The sequence below is a fragment of the Mobula hypostoma genome, chromosome X1 (assembly GCF_963921235.1).
Source record: "Mobula hypostoma chromosome X1, sMobHyp1.1, whole genome shotgun sequence".
Lineage (NCBI taxonomy): Eukaryota > Metazoa > Chordata > Chondrichthyes > Myliobatiformes > Myliobatidae > Mobula > Mobula hypostoma.
The window spans coordinates 36,640,645-36,659,868 of NC_086128.1; the positions used below are offsets into that span (position 1 = coordinate 36,640,645).

Below are 19,224 nucleotides of genomic sequence, written 5' to 3' on the forward strand. Positions count from 1 at the left end.
ATCCTGACTTTCTGTGCGAGGAAGAACATTTTACTTTGTTGGATATCCGATAAGGCCCCTGGACTTTTTGGTTGGCATAAATTAATCATGGAATACATTCCTTTGGACTTTTTGACATGCATGGTACACTCAAAAACAAATAGTTTTCATAAAACATGGCAACCTTTTCTGCAGTATATAGATGTATACCTGTCTGCTATACCATATAACCATATAACAATTACAGCACGGAAACAGGCCATATCGGCCCTTCTAGTCCGTGCCAAACTCTTACTCTCACCTAGTCCCACCGACCTGCACTCAGCCCATAACCCTCCATTCCTTTCCTGTCCATATATCTATCCAATTTAACTTTAAACGACAACATAGAACCTGCCTCAACCACTTCTGCTGGAAGCTCATTCCACACAGTTACCACTCTCTGAGTAAAGAATGTTACCCCTAAACTTTTGCCCTTTAACTCTCAACTCATGTCCTCTTGTCTGAATCTCTCCCATTCTCAATGGAAAAAGCCTATCCACGTCAACTCTATCAATCCCCCTCATAATTTTAAACACCTCTATCAAGTCCCCTCTCAACCATCTACACTCCAAAGAATAAAGACCTAACTTGTTCAACCTTTCTCTGTAACTTAGGAGATGAAACCCAAGCAACATTTTAGTAAATCTCCTCTGTACTCTCTCAATTTTATTGACATCTTTCCTATAATTCGCTGACCAGAACTGTACACAACACTCCAAATTTGGCCTTACCAATACCTTATACAATTTCAACATTACATCCCAACTCCTACACTCAATGCTCTGATTAATAAAGGCCAGCATACCAAAAGCTTTCTTCACCACCCTATCCACATGAGATTTCACCTTCAGGGAACTATGCACCATTATTCCTAGATCCCTCTGTTCTACAGCATTCTTCAATGCCCTACCATTTACCATGTATGTCCTATTTTGATTAGTCCTACCAAAATGTAGCACCTCACATTTTTCAGCATTAAACTCTATCTGCCATCTTTCAGCCCACTCTTCTAACTGGCCTAAATCTCTCTGCAAGCTTTGAAAACCTACTTCATTATCCACAACGCCACCTATCTTAGTATTGTTACGTACCCCGTAACTGGGTTGCCAAACCAGCAGAAATGGAACGCTCGTTAGAGTCTGGATTACTAGGAACTAATAAAGTTTTATTAAAGAAATAAGTAATACAGTACACTAATCATAAGGATATAAATGTAACAGGTTAGCAATGATAATGCACACATATATACAGAACTAGAGTAATAGGAATCAACCAAGCTCTATCGCAGTCTAGGGGTAAAATGATCAGTCTTACAGTGACGCAGAGTTCACTTCAGCTTAGTGAAGTTCGCAGTAATCGCTGTTGTCGTACCGTTGGGGAGAGAGAGAGAGAGAGAAATTCAGTTTCGAGCAGCCCTTTTGGATGTCTTCGCAGTTGGTTTCGGGCAGACCCTTTGATGTCTTCTATCCCGCTGTGGTCACCGACTGTGACCCCTCCGTTCCGGATACGATCGTTCTTCCGCAGTGAACCCGGCACCCAGGCAAGGGTGGACACACAGCTCAGGTTCCCACCGATCGTACCTTTACACCCTGTGAGCCTCTGGTCGGTTCCCGTGAACCGGACCTCCAAACTCCCACCACTTGTGGGGGCACACTGCTCTTTCCAGGGTCTAGTGGTGTGTCGCGTGCCTTAGCAAACCTGCTCCTTTTAACCCCCTGCTGGGGTATCACCTGTCCATCAAACTTCAAACAGTTCAGGTTCAAAGCAACCGGTCTGTCAATAGCTGAATTGTGTTTCTTTCCCGTTAATCACTCTCTTCTCTCTTATTAGCATTTTGAATGTTTCTCCATTGTCTTTCTTATCTCTCTCATTCGCATCATCAGTCCGGTACCTCTGCTGGGCATCACACATGACAGTATCATTTGCATACTTACTAATCCAATTTCCCACCCCATCATCCAGATCATTAATATATATGACAAACAACATTGGTCCCAGTACAGATCCCTGAGGCACACCGCTACACACCGTCCTCCAATCTGACACACAGTTATCCACCACTACTCTCTGGCGTCTCCCATCCAGCCACTGCTGAATCCATTTTACTACTTCGATATTAATGCCTAACGGTTGAACCTTCCTAACTAACCTTCCATATGGAACCTTGTCAAAGGCCTTACTGAAGTCCATATAGACAACATCCACCATTTTACCCTCGTCAACTTTCCTAGTAACCTCATCAAAAAATTCAATAAGATTTGTCAAACATGACCTTCCATGCACAAATCCATGTTGACCGTTCCTAATCAGACCCTGTCTATCCAGATAATTATATATACCATCTGTAAGAATACTTTCTATCAATTTACCCACCACTGGCGTCAAACTCACAGGCCGATAATTGCTAGGTTTACTCTTAGAACCATTTTAAAACAATGGAACCACATGAGCAATACGCCAATCCTCCGGCACCATCCCTGTTTCTAATGACATTTGAAATATTTCTGTCAGAGCCCCTGCTATTTCTACACTAACTTCCCTCAAGGTTCTAGGGAATATCCTGTCCGGACCCGGAGACTTATCCACTTTTATATTCCTTAAAAGTGCCAGTACTTCCTCTTCTTTAATTGTCATACTTTCCATAACTAACTTTCTTGTTTCCTTTACCTTACACAATTCAATATCCTTCTCCTTAGTGAATACCGAAGAAAAGAAATTGTTCAAAATCTCCCCCATCTCTTTTGGCTCCGCACATAGCCGTCCACTCTGATTCTCCAAAGGACCAATTTTATCCCTCACTATCCTTTTGCCACTAATATAACTGTAGAAACCCTTTGGATTTATTTTCACCTTACTTGCCTCGTATCTTCTTTTAGCTTTTCTGATGTCTTTCTTAAGATTCTTTTTACATTCTTTATATTCCTTGAGTACCTCATTAACTTCAAGCTGCCTATATTTGTTGAAGATCCCTCTCTTTTTCCGAACCAGGTTTCCAATATCCCTTGAAAACCATGGCTCTCTCAAACTTTTAACCTTTCCTTTCAACCCAACAGGAACATAAAGATTCTGAACCCTCAAAATTTCACCTTTAAATGATCTCCATTTCTCTGTTACATCCTTCCCATAAAACAAATTGCCCCAATTCACTCCTTCTAAATCCTTTCGCATCTCCTTAAATTTAGCCTTTCTCCAATCAAAAATCTCAATCCTAGGTCCAGTCCTATCCTTCTCCATAATTACCTCTATGTATTGCTGCAAAAAACTATCTTGCACACATTTGACAAACTCCAAACCATCCAGCCCTTTTAAAGAATGGGCTTCCCATTCTATGTGCGGAAAATTAAAATCTCCCACAATCACAACCTTGTGCTTACTACAAATATCTGCTATCTCCTTACAAATTTGCTCCTCCAGTTCTCGGTCCCCATTTGGTGGTCTATAATACACCCCTATAAGTGCTACTACACCTTTCCCATTCCTCAATTCCACCCAAATAGCCTCCCTAGACGAGCCCTCTAATCTATCCTGCCAGAGCACCACTGTAATATTTTCTCTGACAAGCAATGCAACACCTCCCCCTCTTGCCCCTCCTATTCTATCACACCTGAAGCAACGAAATCCTAGAATATTTAGTTGCCAATCACACCCCTCCTGCAACCACGTTTCACTAATAGCTACAACATCATATTTCCAGGTATCAATCCATGCTCTCAGCTCATCCACCTTTCTTACAATGCTCCTAGCATTAAAATAGATGCATTTAAGAAACTCTCCACCTCTTACTCTCTGTTTATCCTTAATGGAGCAAACAACTTCGTTATCTCACAGCTATCTGGACTATTCCTCTTTTCACCCTGTCTCTTGCAAAAATGCCATCCCCTTCTCGTAATTCCTCCGTCTCCGCCGCATCTACTCTCAGGATGAGGCTTTTCATTCCAGGACGAGGGAGATGTCCTCCTTTTTTAAAGAAAGGGGCTTCCCTTCCTCCACTATCAACTCTGCTCTCAAACGCATCTCCCCCATTTCACATACATCTGCTCTCACTCCATCCTCCCGCCACCCCACTAGGAATAGGGTTCCCCTGGTCCTCACCTACCACCCCACCAGCCTCCAGGTCCAACATTTTATTCTCCGTAACTTCCGCCACCTCCAACGGGATCCCACTGCTAAGCACATCTTTCCCTCCCCTATCTCTCTGCTTTCCACAGGGATCGCTCCCTACGCGACTCCCTTGTCCATTCGTCCCCCCCATCCCTCCCCACTGATCTCGCTCCTGGCACTTATCCTTGTAAGCGGAACAAGTGCTACACATGCCCTTACACTTCCTCCCTTACCACCATTCAGGGCCCCAAACAGTCCTTCCAGGTGAGGCGACACTTCACCTGTGAGTCGGCTGGGGTGATATACTGCGTCCGGTGCTCCCGATGTGGCCTTCTATATATTGGCAAGACGCGACGCAGACTGGGAGATCGGTTTGCTGAACACCTACGCTCTGTCCACCAGAGAAAGCAGGATCTCCCAGTGGCCACACATTTTAATTCCACATCCCATTCCCATTCTGACATGTCTATCCACGGCCTCCTCTACTGTAAAGATGAAGCCACACTCAGGTTGGAGGAACAACACCTTATATTCCGTCTGGGTAGCCTCCAACCTGATGGCATGAACATTGACTTCTCTAACTTCCGCTAATGCCCCACCTCCCCCTCGTACCCCATCCATTATTTATTTATATACACACATTCTTTCTCTCACTCTCCTTTTTCTCCCTCTGTCCCTCTGACTATACCCCTTGCCCATCCTCTGGGTTCTCCCCCTGCCTTGTCTTTCTCCCCAGACCTCCTGTCCCATGATCCTCTCATATCCCTTTTGCCAATCACCTGTCCAGCTCTTAGCTCCATCCCTCCCCCTCCTGTCTTCTATCATTTTGGATCTCCCCCTCCCCCTCCCACTTTCAAATCTCTTACTCACTCTTCCTTCAGTTAGTCCTGACGAAGGGTCTCGGCCTGAAACGTCGACTGTACCTCTTCCTAGAGATGCTGCCTGGCCTGCTGCGTTCACCAGCAACTTTGATGTGTGTTGCTTGTTATCTTTTTCTTCCTTGTCCCCTACATCTTTGGTCTGAGTGCTCCTGATCTCTGTCACCTGCCTATCCTCCCTCACACACTGTCTACTAGCTTTCTCTATTTGTGAACTAACCTCCTCTCTCCTCCTCTCTCCTATACTAATAAGGGCTTTTGTATAGAATGTTGTGGCGATGTCTATATTTTGATGGAAGTGTTCCGATAGCTGATATCTGTGAGGGGAAGAAATGTAAATATAAGTGTATCTGGAAATTGAAGGTTTTGTTATGCTGAGCAAAAAAAAAATTTTTAAATAAAATGTAAAAAAGTACTGCAAAAATTACAATCCATCCAGCCAGTAGGTAGAGCTCACCGACTGAATCCAAATCAGCATCAGGTTTATTATCATTGACATGTGCCATGAAATGTATTGTTTTGCAGCAGCTGTACAGTGAAATACTGTACATTAAAAATTACCATAGGTTACTATAAGACATATAAAAATAAACAAATAAATAATGTGAAAAGAAAGCAAAATGGTGATGTAATGTTCATGGGTTCGTAGACAGTCCAGAAATTAGTGCTGAGTGTGTATCTTTAAGCTCCCATACCTCCTCGCTGATGGCAGAAATGAGAAGAGGGGATGCCCTGGATGGTGCCTCCTTGAGACACCACCTTTTGAATGTGCCCGAGATGTTGGGGAGGCCAGTGCCTACAATGGAGCTGGCTGATTCTACAACCCTTTGCATCTTTTTCCAATCCTGTGCATTGGAGCCTCCATGGCAGACAATGATGCCACCAGTCAGAATGCTCCCCACTGTACATCTGTAGAAATCTGCTAGAATCTTTGGCAACATACCGAATCTCCTCAAACTCCTAATGAAGTGTAGCCACTGGTGTGCCTCTTTGTAATTGTATCAATATGTTGGAACCAGGATAGATCATCAGAAATATTGATATTCAGGAGCTTGAAACTGTTCACCCTTTCCGCTGCTGACCCCTCGATGAGAACTGGTATGTGTTCCATCAACGACCCGGTCCTGAAGTTCACAATCAATTCCTTGGTCTTACTGATGTTGAGGACATGGTTGTTGTTGTGACACCACTCAGCCAACTGACCTATCTCACTCCTCTACACTTTCTCGTCACTATCTGAAGTTCTGTTAACAACAGATATGTCATTGGTGAACTGATAGATTTGTAGAACTTACAAACCATGTCTTTTGAAGAACAAATTTGATTGCTTTATTGATGAATGTAAAATTAAGTATCATTCATCCATTAAATTAACTATCACTCCTTCATGACCTGGTATTGTCATTCATTCATACAAAAAATACATTCATTAGGTACATGATGTGCAGTAATCATAATATCGGTTGAATTTTTGGCACGCACTGTGTCCCCGGTTTCAACTTTTCCCCGAGATGGCATGTGCGCACATGACTTGTAGAGGCAGTATCATGTAGAAATCACAACATATTTCACTGCAATAAGACAGGATATTTTCCTTTCAGCACCCTGATGTTGTGGATTGACGGGATGATCGGCTGATATGGTCGTTAAATGATGCCAGCCGCAATAATGAAATAAAACTGAAGAACTGTCACAACTGTCTCCTTCCTGCAAATAAAAAGACCGTTGATAGAGAGGGTTGTGGGAGCTATTCAAAAGCTCACTGAAATGCCATGTGAACAATGCACAGCCGGTTTGTGAAAGAAGAGAGCTTGGTCATGCATGGTGCTTGACTGAAAGCATTTTTAAATTACTGAGCAGGCGAAAGGCGTGTTGATGGAGTATTTGAGCAAACACAGGTAAGCATGTAAGGCTGTCAGAGAGAAAGGCTCTCACAGAGTCTGAGTAAAACTAAATAAAAGATCTTGGCTGCGTGCAAATAACTTATGGTTGTACTCAAGGCTTCAATTGTCTGGGATAATGAATGATTACTCACTTAGCTTCCATTATTATTAGATGTCAGGCTCCAGAATTTGGCAGCTTCTTCTGCTATTCAACAAATCTAAACTTTTGCTTATTTAAAATTCGCTTCATGAACTAAGGACTTTCTTTTTAATGGTGCATTAGAGTGGAGGTTCCCAAACCTTTTTGAATGAGTAGCATATTTGTTCTCACTCAGTGGCTCCCTTCCTCCTGAAAATGTCTGAAAAGGTCGTGGACTTCATCATTTAAGGAATAGGAGGTGTCCCAGACATTCTTGGAGCTCCCAGCAACTCTTCAATGCGGTGGGGTGGGGGGAGGGGAATAACAAACCAGTCCTGATGCAGGGTTTTGACCCAAAACATTGACATTTCCTCTATGTCCACAGATGCTGCTCGACCCGTTGAGTTCCTCCAGCAGATTGTTTGCTGCTCCAGATTCCAGCAGCTGCAGTTTCTTGTGTCCCCTAACATGCTGTGTATATTTTTGTATCTACTTTGACTATTTTGCTTTATTTTCTAACCTGTGTTCTCCGTCTCTCTTTACCAACCCCTGCCTTCCCTCCCCCAATGGGGTTGAACATCCCAGCTTGGGAATCACAGTATTAAGTCTTACCCCCATAAAGCACGTTAACAAGATCATATGAGGTATAGAATTCAGCCTCTTTTCATAGATTCATAGAATCACCAAGTAGTATTTCACAGAAGGTGGTGATTTATTCAGCTGAGTTGGAGCTACCTGTTTTGAAGAAGAATCAAGTTGGATATCCTAGCACTTTCTCTATTTCTTATGCATTCAAATATCATGTAAATCCCTTTTGAAAGCTACCACTGATTCCAAATTTTAACCACACATTGCAAATATAATTATTTTCTTGTGGTACCAGACATTCTAAATATCTCTCCTCTGATTTTTGACCCTTCTGCCATTGGTAATCACAACCTCTATGCATTTCAAACATTGTAACCATCTCTGTCTTTAAAATGTCCTCTGGTAGCTCATTCAATTCACCCAGATTCCTGGCTGATCTGTGACCTTTTCACCATCTATGACTACACCAATTTCCATGTCGTCTTCAAACTAATGATACCACCTACATTCTCATCTAAGTCATGTACTGTATATGTTTCGGATACCTGCTCAACCTGCAGGGGTAGAAAGCTCCACAGCGGTTTAAAGTGAAAGATATTTTTGTTTGGTGAATGTGGCAACACAGTGGCGTAGTGGTTAGCGTAAACGCTATTATCGCACCAGTGACCTGTTTCCAATTCTGCCGCTGCCTGTAAAAAGTTTATACATTCTTCCGGCGACTGCTTGGGCTTCCTTCAGGTGCTCCAGTTTCCTCCCACATTTCAAACACGTACAGGTTAGTAGGTAAATTGGTCACATGGGTGTAATTGGGATGCGTGGGCTCGTTAGGCCGGAAGGGCCTGTTACTGTGCCATATCTCCAAATTAAAAATACAAATGAAATAATGTGGAAAAGAATGCTCTTTGGAAGATGTATCCATGATTAGTATGGGCTACTGAATGATACCTGTTTGCCTGTTAAGGCACGGAAATGCTGCTAGACAGAGATGTGTAGAATAGAGGAGGCAGGGGTGCTGGTCCATTTAAGACACGGAATGATTAGAAAGCGAATTATCAATCTGACTTAAAGGGAGTGTGAAACCTGAAATTATGACTCAGTGCCTCTGCGTGAATCACCGACTACAGTCTGCCCACTCCCACACTTACCATGTCCAGATGTAACAGGCCAACCTTGCTGTCCCTCTGCACCCTGGAGAGGTCCACATACTTCAGGCCCTGGCAGAGCTTCAAGAGGAAGACCCCACACTCAATCCACTCCTGAATACTCTTGACGGCTTGCATAGCCTGGGAGTAGCTTTAGTGATTGTGAGAGTTTGATTTTAATAGATAATAGATTTTACACAGTACTGAGAATTTAAAAGCTATTAAAATTGAAGAACTTAATTATACACACAGAACATAACATGAAGCAAAATTTTGTTAAAAAAATAACAGAAGACTTTGCCTAAGTCTTTGTCCTATCATTGCCAAAGGGATCAGTGGATTCCAGGAACCAGCAGCAGGGTGACTGGTGTAGGTTCCGAGAGGCGGCTCAGTATAATTCTCCAGAATCCTTAAGTGGCAGGGGTTTGTGACTGGATTCCTGGTGGAGTTCAATGGCACAGTTAACTGTCTGATTAGTGCCCCAACTCTATTAGTAAGGCTAATTAGTAAGACATGTGCAAAGCAAAGTACATTAGCAAAGGTTCAGAATTTGCTTCAGGTTCACTGGCTGAATGCCCACAGTTCCAATCAGGATCCCTGTCAAAGGTGAGCACGATCTGGCCCAATAATCGCACTCTAGGTCAGTCTTATTCTACTTGTCGTTTGACACACTCTATTCACTTGTTCTCTCCCCACAGATCATGCAGTTTCTGAAGTGGATATAATGCCTCCAGTATCCTTCGTCTGCCACAAATGACGTCTACGTCTTCCAGAGGCTTTTCAGGAAAACACCACTATACCATCGTCATTCAAAGTTCAAAGTAAATTTTATTATCAAAGTACATCTATGTCACCATATACAACCCTGAGATTCATTTTCCTATGGGCATACTCAGCAAATCTATAGAATAGTGGCTACAGCGGGATCACTGAAAGATCAACCAGAGTGCAGAAGACAACAAACTGTGCAAATGCAAATATAAACAAATAGCAATAAATAACAAGAACATGAGATAAAGAGTCCTTAAAGTGGGACCATTGGTTGTGAAAATCATCTCAATGATTCGGCAGGTGAGTGTAATTATCTGCTTTTATTCAAGAGCCTGATGGTTGAGGGGTTGTAATCTTTCTTGAACCTGGTGGTGTGAGTCCTGAGGCTCTTGTACCTTCAACCTGATGTCAGCAGAGAGAAAAGAGAATGGTGGAGGTCTCTGATGATGGACGTTGCCTTCCTATGACAGTGTCTCATCTAGATATACCCAATGGTTGGAAGGCTGAACTGGGCTAAATCCACTACCTTTTGTAGAATTTTCTGTTCAAAGGCAATGCTGTTCACTCCACTTATTGCAATCACCTGAGTAGTCACATATACCTAGCAACATTCATCAAAGCTGGTACATAATGAGTCCCCAGAAAGAAGCAAAAAGCAAGCAAAAAATTCGGGCATGTGATAAAAGTATGATTTACAAGTGGGCAAACAGTGGGATGGATGGAATTGCTCTGACCTGACATAGATTCAGAGCATCCAATGACTTTTAGATCCTTTGAATTTCCTCAGAGCTTAAAAAAAACCTCAACCAAGAAATGACATCCACCTTTTATTTACATTCAGTGGCCACTTTACACAGGAACCTCCTGTACCTAATATAGTGGCCACTGAGTTAATGTTTGTGGTCTACTGCTGCAATAACCCATCCACTTCAAGGTTTGACATGCGCATTCAGAGATGCCCTCTGCACAACACTGTTGTAAGGCATGGTTATTTGAGTTACTGTCATCTTCCTGTCAGCTTGAACCAGTCTGACCATTCTCTTCTGACCTCTCTCATTAACAAGGCATTTTCACCCACAGAACTGCTGTTCGCTGGATGTTTCTTTTTTTTTGTTTTTCGCACCATTCTCTGTAAACTCTAGACTGTTGTGTGTGAAAACCTCAGGAGATCAGCAGTTTCTGAGATACTCAAACCACCCCATCTGACACCAACAATCATTCCACGATTAAAGAGTCAAGATTCAAGAATGTTTAATGTCATTTCCAGTACTCATGTGTAAAGGAGAACAAAATAATTGTGCTCCGGATCCGATGCAGCATTTAAAAAAACACAATAAGATAAATATGTAAGATAGCTTATGTACATAGATTGAATGTACGTCCATAAAGTGACACTAGGCATAGGAGTGTCTGTACATAAGGTGACTGACAGGAAATGACAAAGTTGTGGTGTTGGCAGTGTGGAGGGATGGGTTAGTGGGTGAAGGTGCTGATCAACCTTACTGCTTGGGGAAAGTAACTGTTTTTGAGTCTGGTGGTCCTGGCGTGGATGCTACCTAGCCTCCTCCCTGATGGGAGTGGGACAAATAGTCCATGAGCAGGGTGGGATCACTTAGATCACATTTATTTTCCATTCTGATGTTTGATCTGAGCAACAACTGAACCTTTTAACTATGCCTGCATGCTTTTATGCATTGAGTCGCTGCCACATGATTGGCGGATTAGATATCTGCATTAATGAGCAAGTGTACAGGCGTACCTAATAAAGTGGCCACGGAGTTTGGCCTGCCCATATTTTCTCAAACAATGTTCATTTATATCTTAAAGCTTGAGTTGGGTTCTGAGCCACCAAAACTATGGCAGAGTAACCTATCAGACGGCACACCTCTGGAATATGGAGGGAGAATGTGGAGCACCTGAGGGAAACTCACACGATTACAAAAGGCACAGACTCCTCGCAGCCAGCAAGAGAAGCCAGAAATGAACCTGAGTCACTGGATGAGAGAGAGCGGACCCCCGCACTCCCCGCTCCACCTCCAGAAACACTGCGAATAAAATGTTCAAAGTTCAAATAGCTCAACAGGGGCGGTCAGGTCTGCGAGTCAACAATTGGAGCTGAAGCAAAGCCGAGGAGAGACGTCAGGCAGAGCCGTGGTAGTAGGGGACTCCATAGTGAGAGGTACAGAAAGGGGTTTCTGTGGCAACAGGTGAGATTTAAGGATGGTGTGTTGCCTCCCTGGTGCCGGGATCCAGGATGTCACGGACCGATTGCAGGGAATCCTCAAGAACATCCGGAAGTGGTGGTGCATGTCGGCACTAATGACGTGGGGAAGAAGAGGAAAGACATTCTACAGCGTGACTTCAGAGAACTCGGAAGAAGGCTGAAAAGCAGGACTTCCAGGGTGGTTATCTCCGGTTTGCTTCCAGTTCCCCGTGCTGGAGTGGTCAAGAACAGGGAGATAATGGATCTGAATGTATGGCTGAGGAACTGGTGCAGGAAGCAAGGATTTACATTCTTGGACCACTGGGGTATGTTTCAGGGTAAGGATGAATTGTACAAAAGGGACGAGTTGCACCTTAATAAGCGGGGCACCAGCATTCTAGCAGGCAGGTTTGCCTCTGCAACACGGGTGTGTTTAAACTAAGTAGTGGGGGGGAGGGGACAAACTGGAAACATAAGGATGGAGATAAAGGGAAAGTGAGAATAAGAAAAGTTAAGGAAGACAGCAGAATCAACAGAGCAGAAAGCTCAAGAAGGGATCGTACAGTATGGCCAAGTGAAATAGGAACTGATATGGGAGGTGAGGGGAGTAATGAATTAAAAGTATTGTACATGAACACACGGAGTATAAGAAATAAAGTGGATGAGCTTGAGGCTCAGTTGGAAATTGGTAAGTATGATGTTGTGGGAATAACAGAGACATGGCTTCAAGTGGACAGGGTCTGGGAAATGAATATTCAAGGTATACGTCCTATCGAAAGGACAGACTGATGGGCAGAGGGGGTGGGGTAGCTCTGTTGGTGAGGAATGATATTCAGTCCCTTGCGAGGGGGGACATAGAATCAGGAGACGTAGAGTCAGTATGGATAGAACTGAGAAATTCTAAGGGTAGGAAGACCCTAATGGGAGTTACCTACAGGCCCCCAAAAGTAGTCTGGATGTAGGGTATAAGTTGAATCAAGAGTTAAAATTGGCACGTCGCAAGGGTAATGCTACAGTTGTTATGGGGGATTTCAACATGCAGGTAGACTGGAGGAATCAGGTTGGTGCTGGACCCCAAGAAAGGGAGTTTGTGGAGTCCCTCCGAGATGGATTCTTAGAACAGCTTGTACTGGAGCCTACCAGAGAGAACGCAATTCTAGATTTAGTGTTTGCAATGAACCGGATTTAATCAGGGACCTCGAGGTAAAGGAGCCATTAGGAGGTGGTGACCATAGTATGATAAGTGTTAATCTACAATTTGAGAGGGAGAAGAGAAACTCGGAAGTGTCAGTATTACAGTTGAACAAAGGGAACTATGGTGTTATGAGGGAGGAGCTGGCCAAAGTTCAATGGAACAATATATAACCATGTAACCATATAAAAATTACAGCACGGAAACAGGCCATCTCGGCCCTCTAGTCCATGTCGAACTCTTACCCTATCCTATTCCCACCAACCTGCACTCAGCCCATAACCCTCCATTCCTTTCCTGTCCATACATCTATCCAATTTAACTTTAAATGACAACATTGAACCTGCCTCAACCACTTCTGCTGGAAGCTCATTCCACACAGCTACCACTCTCTGAGTAAAGAAGTTCCCCCTCATGTTACCCCTAAACTTTTGTCCTCTAATTCTCAACCCATGCCCTCTTGTTTGAATCTTCCCCACTCTCGATGGAAAAAGTCTAACCACATCAACTCTATCAATCCCCCTCATAATTTTAAACACCCCTATCAAGTCTCCCCTCAACCTTCTATGCTCCAAAGAATAAAGACCTAACTTGTTCAACCTTTCTCTGTAACTTAGGAGATGAAACCCAGGCAACATTATAGTAAACCTCCTCTGTACTCTCTCAATTTTATTGACATCCTTCCTATAATTCGGTGACCAGAACTGTACACAATACTCCAGATTTGGCCTTACCAATGCCTTATACAAATTCAACATTACATCCCAACTCCTATACTCAATGCTCTGATTATTAAAGGCCAGCAAACCAAAAGCTTTCTTCACCACCCTAACCACATGAGATTCCATCTTCAGGGAACTATGCGCCATTATTCGTAGATCCTTCTGTTCTAAAGCATTCTTTAATGCCCTACCATTTACTATGTATGTCCTATTTTGAATAGTTCTACCAAAATGTAGCACCTCACATTTTTCAGCATTAAACTCCATCTGCCATCTTTCAGCCCACTCTTCTAACTGTCCTAAATCTCTCTACAAGCTTTGAAAACCTACCTCATCATCCACAACACAACCTATCTTAGTATCACCTCCATACTTATTAATCCAATTTACCACCCCATCATCTAGATCATTAATATATATGACAAACAACATTGGACCCAGTGCAGATCCCTGAGGCACACCGCTACACACCGTCCTCCAATCTGACACACAGTTATCCACCACTACTCTCTGGCGTCTCCCATCTAGCCACTGCTGAATCTATTTTACTACTTCCATATTAATGCCTAACGATTGAACCTTCCTAACTAACCTTCCGTGTGGAACCTTGTCAAAGGCCTTACTGAAGTCCATATAGACAACATCCACTGTTTTACCCTTGTCAACTTTCCTAGTAATCTCTTCAAAAAATTCAATAAGATTTGTCAAACATGACCTTTCACGCACAAATCCATGTTGACTGTTCCTAATCAGACCCTGTCTATCCAGAAAATTATATATACCATCTCTAAGAATACTTTCCATCAATTTACCCACCACTGACGTCAAACTCACAGGCCGATAATTGCTAGGTTTACTCTTAGAACCCTTTTTAAACAATGGAACAACATGAGCAATACGCCAATCCTCCGGCACCATCCCCGTTTCTAATGACATTCGAAATATTTCTGTCAGAGCCCCTGCTATTTCTACACTAGCTTCCCTCAAAGTCCTAGGGAATATCTTGTCCAGACCCGGAGACTTATCCACTTTTATATTCCTCGAAAGTGTCAGTACTTCCTCTTCTTTAATTGTCATAGTTTCCATAACTACCCTACTTGTTTCCTTTACCTTACACAATTCAATATCCTTCTCCTTAGTGAATACCGAAGAAAAGAAATTGTTCAAAATCTCCCTCATCTCTTTTGGCTCCGCACATAGCCGTCCACTCTGATTCTCCAAGGGACAAATTTTATCCCTCACTATCCTTTTGCCACTAACATAACTGTAGAAACCCTTTGGATTTATTTTCACCTTACTTGCCAAAGCAGCCTTGTATCTTCTTTTAGCTTTTCTAATTTCTTTCTTAAGATTCTTAATACCCTAGCAGGGATAACAGTGGAACAGCAATGGCAAGTGTTTCTGGGAACAATGCGGAAGGTGCAGGATCAGTTCGTTCCAAAGAGGAAGAAGGATTCTAAGGGGAGTAAGGGGAGGCCGTGGCTGACAAGGGAAGTAATGGACAGTATAAAATAAAAGAGAAGAAGTATAACATAGCAAAGACAAGTGGGAAGCCGGAGGTTTGGGAAACTTTTAAAGAGCAACAGAAGGTAACTAAAAAGGCAATACCCGGAGAAAAAATGAGGTACGAAGGTAAACTAGCCAAGAATATAAAGGAGGATAGTAAAAGCTTCTTTAGGTATGTGAAAAGGAAAAAAAATAGTTAAGACCAAAATTGGGCCCTTGAAGACAGAAACGGGTGAATTTATTATGGGGAACAAGGAAATGGCAGACGAGTTGAACAGGTACTTTGGATCTGTCTTCACTAGGGAAGACACAAACAATCTCTCAGATATAATAGTGGCCAAAGGACCTAGGGTAATGGATGAACTGAAGCAAATTTATATTAGGCAGGAAATGGTGTTGGATAGACTGTTGGGTCTGAAGGCTGATAAGTCCCCGGGACCTGATGGCCTGTATCCCAGGGTACTTAAGGAGGTGGCTTTAGAAATTGTGGACACATTGGTAATCATTTTCCAATGTTCTATAGATTCAGGATCAGTTCCTGTGGATTGGAGGGTGGCTAATGTTGTCCCTCTCTTCAAGAAGGGAGGAAGAGAGAAAACAGGGATTTATAGACCGATTAGTCTGATGTCGGCGGTAGGAAAGATGCTGGAGTCAATTATAAAAGATGAAATTACGACACATCTGGATAGCAGTAACAGGATCGGTCCAAGTCAGCATGGATTTACGAAGGGGAAATCGTGCTTGACTAATCTTCTGGAATTTTTTGAGGATGTAACTATGAAAATAGACAAGGGTGAGCCAGAGGATGAAGTGTACCTGGACTTTCAGAAAGCCTTTGATAAAGTCCCACATAGGAGATTAGTGGGCAAAATTAGGGCACATGGTATTGGGGGCAGTGTACTGACATGGATTGAAAATTGGCTGGCTGACAGAGAACAAAGAGTAGCGATTAATGGGTCCCTTTCGGAATGGCAGGCGGTGACCAGTGGGGTACCGCAGGGTTCAGTGCTGGGACCGCAGCTGTTTACAATATATATTAATGATTTAGATGAGGGAATTAAAAGTAACATTAGCAAATTTGCTGATGACACAAAGCTGGGAGGCAGTGTGAAATGTGAGGAGGATGTTATGAGAATGCAGGGTGACTTGGACAGGCTGGATGAGTGGGCAAATTTATGGCAGATGCAGTTTAATGTGGATAAATGTGAGGTTATCCACTTTGGTGGTAAGAACAGGAAGGCAGATTATTATCTAAATGGAGTCAAGTTAGGAAAAGGGGAAGTACAATGAGATCTAGGTGTTCTTGTACATCAGTCACTGAAAGCAAGCATGCAAGTACAGCAGGCAGTGAAGAAAGCTAATGGCATGCTGGATTTCATAACAAGGGGAATTGAGTATAAGGGCAAAGAGGTCCTTCTGCAGCTGTACAGGGCCCTGGTGAGACCACACCTGGAGTACTGTGTGCAGTTTTGGTCTCCAAATTTGAGGAAGGACATTCTTGCTATTGAGGGAGTGCAGCGTAGGTTCACAAGGTGAACTCCTGGGATGGCGAGACTGTCATATGTCGAAAGATTGGAGCAACTGGGCTTGTATACTCTGGAATTTAGAAGGCTGAGAGGGGATCTTATTGAAACATATAAGATTATTAAGGGATTGGACACACTGGAGGCAGGAAGCATGTTCCCACTGATGGGTGAGTCCAGAACCAGAGGCCACAGTTTTAGAATAAGGGGTAGGCCATTTAGAATGGAGTTGAGGAAAAACTTTTTCACCCAGAGAGTGGTGGATATATGGAATGCTCTGCCCCAGAAGGCTGTGGAGGCCAAGTCTCTGGATGCTTTCAAGAAAGAGATGGATAGAGTTCTTAAAGATAGCGGAATCAAAGGTTATGGGGATAAGGCAGGAACTGGATACTGATTGTGGATGATCAGCCATGATCACAGTGAATGGCGGTGCTGGCTTGAAGGGCCAAATGGCCTACTCCTGCACCTATTGTCTATTCCAAACCAAACTGAGTCCTCAGATCCGAACCCCGGAGCAGCCCAGAGTAGGACCAAAGCCTTGGTATCAGCCCAGCATATTAGCGGACATGGAGCACAGGAGCTGGGAGCAGTCTGCATAGCCTCAGGACCATGGAGAGAGGAGTGAGCATCACGGGAGAGTGAGCAATATCGGCTCTTGCCTCCGATCCTGTCTATCTGGGCTGGCGTTTAAGTTGATTGCCATAACAGAGGCCTAGACCTCTGATCTGGAAGCGTTAGTTCAAATACCATTATGTCAGCGGTAGGTTTAGTATTCAGTCAGTAAGTAAGTGAACAACAAAATGTTGATAAATATTAATGATGGATGAGGTAATGAATTGTTTTAAAACTCAACTGGTTAAGAAACGCCCTAAATAGAAGGATGCCTGCAATTCTTATGTGTGATGCATGAGTGATTCTCAAATAACCAAGCAAACCACTCATTGCGAGGATAATAAGGCCCAGACAATGGGCTGATTGGTTACATAAGCTAGATTTTCACCTTCACAGCTTCTAATGACAATCAATATTTTATTAAAATGTATATGCATGCATTAGTATCTCTTATTTGTGTGTCAGTATCCTCGACATTTATAACAAAGCTATCGTGAGTGCATTTGGCTCTTCTATGTCAATCTTCATCTGACAGTAGTAGAGGATCCTTTGGGTACCCACTCACATTGTCTCTTTGCTGTGCAACCTTCAGATGCAGTCAAATGTAGGCACCAGCCCAGCCACAGGGGAAATTCTGTGCTCATTTCCATGATGATGATTTGAATGATCATTTTCTCTATTCATTACAGATGAAGAGCAGAACAGAGAAAAAAAATGGACGCTTTAACCCAAAGAATGCAGAGTGTATGTGATGATTCATATTACTGACATGGAAGTCAATTGCGATTGAGAGGATTAATCAGATTCTCCATAAAAATAAGAATGCTTGGAGAAAGTGTACACAACACAATAAACAGTGACGGGCAGCTCACTGCAGCATCTTGGGGTTGGGGCAATGATTGCGTTAACCATTCCAATCCCACACTGTATTTTTAGAGCCAAGGTTAGTTAACATTAGGGTTTGCTCTGCAGTTAAGAGTGATATTTTGAAGGCAAGCAACAACAAACCTTCCTGGCTGACATTCTTGTGTGGTGCGACTAATTTGTTGGAATTTTTTCCAAATCTGGAATCAATTTTAACTCCAGCAGAGGATATGATGCCAATGCCCTGAGCATTCCAGTGAGACCTCTCTTGTTTGACCTTCAACCAGTTTTTAATACTGTAAAACATATCTTTGATCCCTGCATCTTTCTGTTTCTTTTTCAGAAGTGATATTTACCCAGAAATGACATTGATATATTTCTATTTCTTAAAAAAAATAAAACCAGTTTTAACACAGTTTATTTTACATTGTGCCATGTCCTGATAGAACACTTCAAACCTCAACAGGAATAACTCGACTTGAAATGGCCCATCTGTGTGAGTGAACATTAACCCACTGGGAAAAGAAGTCCTTTCCACTCTGTGTGTATTGCCATTGCTGCAGAAAATGATTTTACTTGGTCAAGGAGAATATTTCAGCTTTGAAAAGAAAAGAGAAGCATTTCAGTTAATCAGTCAGCATGACCTTTCATTTGGATGATTGAGTAACTACAGTATCTGACTATCTTTCTTAAAAGGGGCCATAAAATTTGACATCGATGGGTGTCTGTTTAAGCAACTAATCCATTCACAGAACCACTGTATATGTTAATTGTTAAAACTGAAACTATTTGAGTTTCCTTACATCATTTCAAGACATTCTGTTTAGTTTTCTTCTGAGTTTCATTTATGGTAAAAACATGCTTTTGAAACTGTCACTATGTAAGCGAAAGCAAGCTTCTTTTGTGAATTGTGGAACGATGAATAATTTGGAAAGTACTTCCTAATCTGATGGTGCTGCAGTGCACCATTTTCAATTGGATTGTTTAACATAATTCTCTTCCATTGTAGACACTAGAGAATGAAGATGCTGGAATCTGGAGCAACAAACAATCTGCTGGAGGAACTCCTCAGCAGGTTG

The 19,224-nt window shown here is 42.7% G+C and overlaps 1 long non-coding RNA gene across 1 annotated transcript in view; it reads left to right on the forward strand.

Annotated features, from left to right (window-relative positions):
* Positions 1 to 18,086, forward strand: part of LOC134340425 (uncharacterized) — a 33,209-nt gene extending 15,123 nt beyond the window's left edge. The window contains exons 2-3 of the long non-coding RNA XR_010016552.1: positions 9,451 to 9,823; positions 17,971 to 18,086. This is a non-coding gene — a long non-coding RNA (uncharacterized LOC134340425). The remainder of the gene's footprint in view (positions 1 to 9,450; positions 9,824 to 17,970) is intronic.
* Positions 18,087 to 19,224: the final 1,138 nt, after the last annotated feature.